Raw genomic sequence first — 7,156 nt, 5'->3', positions numbered from 1 at the left:
GGGCGGGGGGCGGGGCTGGTGGCGGCGGCGACCAGGACGACGAGGATTGCCGCAGCATTCGCCTCAGCAGCAGCACGGAGGACCTCGACCTGGAGGTAGGAGCAGGTCGTCTCGTGCCGAGCACGCCCCAGTGTGCGTCGCTTCTGCTGGTGTGCCGTTGTTATTGTTGTGGCATCCTTTCCCCCCTCGGGGTCCCCAAGACCGTCCTTGCTAAGGACACCGGTGGGAATGGGGTTATGTTGTGCTTCCAAGCGCCAGCCAGCCAGCCTAACCTCGCGGGGGTGGACAGCAGCTCGCACAGACCAGACCGACCGCCAGTCTGTCGGCCCGTCGGCCTGGCCATCTGTTCGTCCGTTAATAAAGAAATATACCACAGCCTTCCTCGGTGGAGGCCGCCCACTTGCGTGACAATACCCTCCGTTGTTTCTTTTTGACCCGCGGAGGGAGGGAGGACAGCGACGACGGGGAGCAGTCAGCCTTCAACAACAGAAATACACCCCCTGTTGCTGCGCCCCGCGCTTCTGTCGTCGGTGACGGCGCGCCGCGATCGCCTCGCGATTAGTCGTAATTAGAGAAAGCTGCTGGGAGACCGTCAGATACCGGCAGGTGGACGGGGTGGCGGACGGCTTGAACAGAAAGACAAAACGGAACAGACCAGACCAGACAGGCAGACAGACTGGACGGACGGTTTTCTTCAGGTACTCTTCTCGAGGGCGGCGTCTCACGACGACGCGGCTGACACGGCACTGATCCCCCTATGATGTTGCGCACATTATGGCCCCATAAAAGCGTTGGGGACGCGTTCTGACGCTGTTTGCTGCCCGCTAGTCATGTGCTGCACTGCTTCTCTGCTCCCTGCTGCTCCTCCCGCACACGACGGTGTGTGTGTGTGTTTGGCTCGTCTCCTGCGGGCGTGGTGGGGCGGGGCGTGGCGGCGTGCTCTCTCAGGTGGGATTAGAAGCGACGCTGCTGCTGCTCGGGGGGGAAGCGATCGCGCGGGCGGGCGTCAAGGCCATCGCCGTCACGCCCAGTGCAGCAGGTGTGTGTGTGTGTGTGTGTGTGACAGAGAGTGCAGTGTGTGGGCGCTGGGGTGCCGCCGCCACTAGTGGAGCTGTCATAACAGCCGCCCTGCTGCCCTCGGCGGCGCCATACGTTGTTGCAGCAGCAGCTGCAGACGAGACGTGTCAATCACTGGGATGAGAAATGCGCTGGCACGCGTAATGAGACGGACGCCCTGACTCTGCTCCGTCGGCACTACTTGCTGCACGCACACAGCCGGGGCGCCGCCGCCGCCGCTACATCTGTTGCTTTTCTGCTCTCGCTTTACGAATCTTGTCAAAATTTTTCATCATTTGATTATGGTCTTCAACCAACCACGCGTCAATGTATAAAACGAGGCGTGGCGCGAGATCTCTCTTTCGTGTTCGGCGGCGCCGCACCAACGCAGGGTTGTAAGGGGGGGGGGGTCGGAGGAGGAGGGATGGGACGGTTGGGGAAGATGGGATCAGGGGGGAGGAGGGCCTCGCCTAAAACTGGACGTTGCAGTGGCTGCGCCTGTTTGTAAGGCGGCTAAAATCGGCCGCGGGTTTATTTGTGCGTGACGTGTGTATGTGAGTGCGTGTGAGTGTGTATGTGTGAGTGTGAGTGCGCACCCGCGTGCGGCCGCGTGCTGTGCGGCCGGCCCGTCCCCCGCGGCGGGCTGCGCGTCCCGCTCTCCGCACTGCACCGGCGCCGCGACGGATCGGGAGTCTCCCCCGAGAACAGAGACGCGCGCGGCCGAGGTTTGTTCCCTGCATCGCAAACTGGTGGTGATCGTTGATCGTGGAATACACGCGGAGGTGCGGAGGTCTGTCTTAATATCAAAGTGGCCGTAGAGTACGTGATGGTCTATTACTCTTGAGCAGTCGTGAGTGTAGTACTTGCTCAAAGGGCTCTTGACTTCCTCATCACAATGTGTTCGTGGGGTAGGCCACTTGATAGCAAAGTGGCCGTCCAGTACTTTGAGGCCTGTTGATCACAACGTGGCCGTTGGTCGTAGAGTATCCGGAGGTCTCTTTAAAGTGGTCGTAGAGTACGTGGGAGTCTTACATACGTTGGTCGCAAAGTGGTCGTGTAGTACTCGGAGGTCACTTGACCGCAATGTGGTCGTAGAATATTTGGAGGTTGGGGGCCTGATGATCGCAAACTGGTCGTATAGTACTTCGAGGGCTTGTGGAGCTCTGGCTTCTGATCGTAATTTTAATCTTGGCCTCTACCGAGGGCAACTCACTCTCCCTTCCCCTATTCCACCGCTTCCCCTGTGATCAGCTGATGACGGATCTTTCCTGCGATCAGCTGATGACGCCTTCTTCACAGCTGATGCCTTGCTGCTCGCATGATGTTGAGTGCTGCCTGCTCTCGCTAACTTTTCACTTATTGACGCGCTGCCCATCCCCTTCTCTGCCCCTCCCCGCCTTCCTTGACCTTGTTGTACGTGTTTCAATGTATCAACCATCGTACTGCGGTTCTTTCAGGAACTTCCATGAAGGATGGTTCAGGGAACATAATGGTCATGAGAACTACAGAGTTCTGATACTGATAAACTGCATGATTGTTAATTTTGTAACCGTTTTTCATGGTTGTCCCGGAGGTAACAATACGATGTTTGCTATAGCTTATAGCTCTAAACTTCTTTAGGTGTTGTCATGCAAAGAGTGGGCTAGCAGCAAGGGTAAGACAAACGCAATCTGCGCTGTCTCCCAAAAGGTCTAATTGGGGGTGCAGTCGTTTTGCAAGATTCATAAAATAAACTAGCGGAGCACGGTGACATGTAAAGGTTTTACCGGTGCGCCCTCTGCAAGCCCACTAGGTCACAGCCCCGCAAGCTCCGCTGCAACCTACCACGCCCACCAGACCCCGACCCCCGCCACTGACACGGCTGCTCTGCATCAGAACTGTGTTTGCTTTCGCCTGTTTTGCCTCAAGGGCCACTTCCTCGATCTTCAAGACCAGCATTGGTGCTCGTGGCGTCTATGTGCGTGAGAGAGAGTGTGTGTGAGAGAGAGAGAGAGAGAGAGAGAGGGGGGGGGGGCTTTACGTCTTTCTTACTTGCCGCTGCTGCGATTTGAGAAATGACTCAAGTGTAAGACGTGCTCGTCTTTTGCTTTCTGCCCACACTCCTCCTCACCGCGACACAACGACTTGACCTCGCAGGGCACGCCCCTTATTGGAGCCAAGGCTGGTCGTTGGTAGTGAGACAACCCCATGCCGCGCGCCCCCGCCGCGCCGCGTCGCGTCCCGTCCCGCCACGCTACGCTACGCCACCCGCGCAAGAGTCAAGGCCATTAGGCAGTAAGTAAGTGGCCAGGCAGGTGGCTGTGGCTGGTGGTCTTGGCTGCGGCCGGCGTGGGGCGCGGCCTCGCACCTTAACCCGTTCGTTACCCGGCGCAGTGCGACGCACCCGGGACAACCAGGAGCAGTGTTCTGGTCAAGGGTGGAATTTCACACACCTTACAAGTGCTTGTAAAATACGCTCAACTTTGTTCTCTCTGTGCGATATTTTGTCAAGGGCGAGTTCTGATTTCAAGGGATGGTTAATCCTTGTGTGTGAAGAATGTGTCGCTTCCTTTTTGTGTGGGTGGAATGCTATTCGTACAACTGAGACTAAAATGAGTCCGAAATTTCGAGGAAAACTTGCACACTTACTTTGTTTAACTGTGCGAATGAAACGCCTACTTACAAGTGTACGGCATTTACGCACATGGGTTTCAAAGCGCAGTAAGCACAATTACGTATCCTGTTCTTTGTAGTATTTCCCACCAACAGAAAGTAAAAAGAAAAAAAAGAGACTACTAACGTCATCTAAATACATCGTCTCCTCTCTGTCGCGCACGACGCGGGAACAACACTTCCTGGCCTGTTTATTCTGCGCGGCCCGACAGGTCGGCGACGACACCCCGGACTGCGCCTGATGCCTCGCTGACTCATTCCCGCCCGGGGGTTGCGGGGACCCCGGGAGGGGCCCGGGAGCCCAATGACGGCGATCTTATCCGTCCCAGTGATTTATTTCGTGCGGGACCGAGGCGCTCTGGCCGCCGCCACCTTTGTGCTTGAGTGGATGGCGACGAGTGTGTGTTGGTGTGTGTGTGTGTGTGAGGTGAGAGAGGCCAGAGAGAGCAGAGAGAGATGCATGAAGGGAGGGAACGCGGGAGAGGGGGCAGAGTAGAGGGATGAGTGAGCGCCCGACCACTACTCACTTGCTGTCACTTTCGAACGCAGTGGTGAGGATGAGTCGATTTGTTTTGCCGCCGGCTGGCCGGGCGGGCCGGGGGGTGTGCGGTGGAAGGCGAGGGGACACGCTGAGAAGCAATACTCGTATACTTTGCATGAGTTTCCGTGCTTTGTGTGTGTGTGTGTGTGTTTCAAAAGTATTTTATGTATTCTCGTTTTGCGCCATACATGGTGGTAAAAACAATGTCTCATTTTTTGAAGGAAAGGGGAAAACTTTGTGGAACTCCCTTGGTTTGAGGCTCTTCAGATTTCAAGAAAGTCTCCTCAAGCAATGTAGGATTTTTCCTCATTTTTTGAGGAGATTTCCTCGAAATCTTAGGCGAGATCTGGGGAGTTTCTCTCATAGATGGGAGGTCCTCAAAGTTTCTTTTCTCCTCAAAAAATGAGACATTGCTTTTCACCGTGTAAACTAGTTGCTCGGATCAGTTTTTACAGGCTGTATTTGACACTCGACGCACTGTGCACCCCTCTTAATTAGTCTTTATTGTATTTATCTTTCCACTTTCGTGATATGACTCTAAGCTTCCCCCGAAATCGGTTAACTATAAAATACTGTTCCGTTGGCACAGAACACACACTGTTGTGCGCTGGATGTTTTCGCAGTTGTTAAGTGGTTTGCGTGCGGACTACACACGAAACAAAATCATGTCATTCGTAAAATAAAATTGCATGTTACTAGAGAGTGTGGAGTGCTAATGGAATGAAATTGTCTGTGAGTGTGGGCGCGTGCACCTGCCGCGATTGTAGTGACTAGTACTTTTTTTATTACTCTCCCTTGTGTGTGTGTGCGCGTGTGTGCTCGTGACGTCTGCGGTGTGTGTCTCAAGGCCGCCCCGCCTCGTTTGATGACAAGTTCAATGTCGGCGCCCCTGCCCCGCCCCGTAGGTCTTGTGATGTGGCTCTACACACCGCCAGCCCGCCGGGGCGCGCCATGCCAGGAAGCACCTCCGCCACCGCCACTACCCCAAAGTCTGTTGTCGTTATTGAAACCCTACGCCACGCCGCCGTCATGCGGTCCGTCGCGCCTAAAGCTGTTTTGTATTATTTATTTTCGTCTGCTTTAACTGCCGGCGCTCTCTCTACTTTTCTGCGTTGCTCTGCAGAGGTGCTTCTCTTTTTGTGATCTTTGACGACGTCGTCATATCTGAGAGGCCGGTGACGAGTTACTGACCCGCGACGGCCAAGGCTAGTGGCCGGTGGCCAGTGGCGCGGCTCGTGTCCGTCTCTCGGTGAAAGCAATGTCTGATGGTCGAGAAAAGGGAAAACTTTGACGAACTCCCATAGTTAAAGGAAAACTTCCTGGATTTTGATGTTGGGATTATTGTCATAATTTCTCGAAAGAATTTAATCAATGTCTGGCTTTTCATCAAATATGTTTTCCCCTTTTCCTCAACAATTCAGACATTGCGCTCTGTGTGCAAGATGAAATGCTGACAACAATATTTTTTTTCCTTCTCAAGCATCGGAGGTGTTGTCCCGTCCCGTATGACTTCATTTTTAATTTCTCCATCTGAGACTTTGCTATCCGCTGAGTCGGCTCCTGTCACGCAGGCGCCGCGAGACATATTTTTCGAAAATCATCAACACGGGTGTAATAAACACATTCTCTAGGGTAGAACGACAGCGCAGTAGCCGGGCTTGTTTCCCTGGCCCGTCCCAACGACGCCAGCCTGCCGCCCCGGCCCTACTGTATCGCGCCGGGCGCCAAGGTGCCGAACTCACATGCGGCCACTGGTCCGTATCGAGCAAGAGCGGCGTGGTGTTGTACAGAGAGAGAGAGAGAGAGAGAGAGAGAGAGAGAGAGAGAGAGAGAGAGAGAGAGATGTGGTGACAGCCTGAAGAGGCGGCGGCGTCACCGCTGTCTGTCGCGGCGGGGAGAGAGTATCGAAATGTTTATTTGAAAACAACTATTCGCGCCGCATCAGAGCGAGAGCGAGTGAGAAGCTAATGTGGACGGAACGAGCTAGACCAGCTAGACACATTGCGAAGCGCGGGAAGTGAGGTAGGTCGCTTCTCCTCGCCTGTCGTCTTATCCTGGAATAGAGAGCTCTCCACGGCACACACTCTCGCTCTCTCTCACGCGCTCTCTCTCTCTCTCTCCCTCCCACATACTTGTAACAAGCTTCCACCCTTCAAAGTAAAACTAAAAACACATCTGTTAAGTTTACAACACGGCATAGCTTAAGTTATACTGTTACAAAATCTCATTATAACCTTGTAATTATTCGCACTAGCGCTGCATAACTCATGAAATGTAATTTGGACTGTGATTTAAACCTTGAGATGTACTAATGGTACTCTCGTTGGACTTTTTAGTCCTTTTGTACCAAAGTTTACAATAAATCAAATCAAATCAAATCAAATCAAATCCCTGCACTGCCCCCCACCCCCCTCCTCTTTCGGCGACCTCAGCCTTCACACCGTATTTTCATCGTCCGCGTGTAGGAGAGCTAATGAAAAAGAGTGCAAGAGTTGGAGAGATTGTGAGACAGACAGAAAAAAAAAGTTTACAAAATACGTTAAATTTGAGTCCATGCACTCTGTAAAGTATCCTCGTACACTGTTAAAAATATTTTGTGTTTTCCCAACACTTTCACGGTACTAAGCAACTGTGAAATCGCGACATTTCTTTGTAGTCAAAATTAGTGCATTTTGCGATGTTTCTTGCAAATACTCTGGAAACTCGGGTGTGAGACAGTCTAACACCAAATGGTGTTAGGCAAAATACCTCACACCAAACGGTGTGAGGCAAACATACCTCACACCAAATGGTGTGAGACCCTCTGTGCCTCATACCATTTGGTATGAGAAAGTATCACTCCATTTGGTGTGAGGCACAACGAGTCTCACACCATTGTGTGTGAGGCACAACGAGTCTCACACCATT

At 53.2% G+C, this 7,156-nt stretch overlaps 1 protein-coding gene across 1 annotated transcript in view; it reads left to right on the top strand.

The window, feature by feature from the left end:
• The window catches only part of LOC113202899 (capon-like protein), a 132,815-nt gene that overhangs the window by 107,527 nt on the left and 18,132 nt on the right, over positions 1–7,156 (top strand). The gene's annotated exons all lie outside the window — the stretch shown is intronic.

This window comes from Frankliniella occidentalis, unplaced genomic scaffold, assembly GCF_000697945.3.
Source record: "Frankliniella occidentalis isolate FOCC.00 unplaced genomic scaffold, Focc_3.1 Scaffold99, whole genome shotgun sequence".
In the NCBI taxonomy this organism is placed as follows: Eukaryota; Metazoa; Arthropoda; class Insecta; order Thysanoptera; family Thripidae; genus Frankliniella; species Frankliniella occidentalis.
The sequence above is the reverse complement of the archived record's forward strand: the minus strand, read 5'-3'. Positions and strand labels throughout refer to the sequence as shown.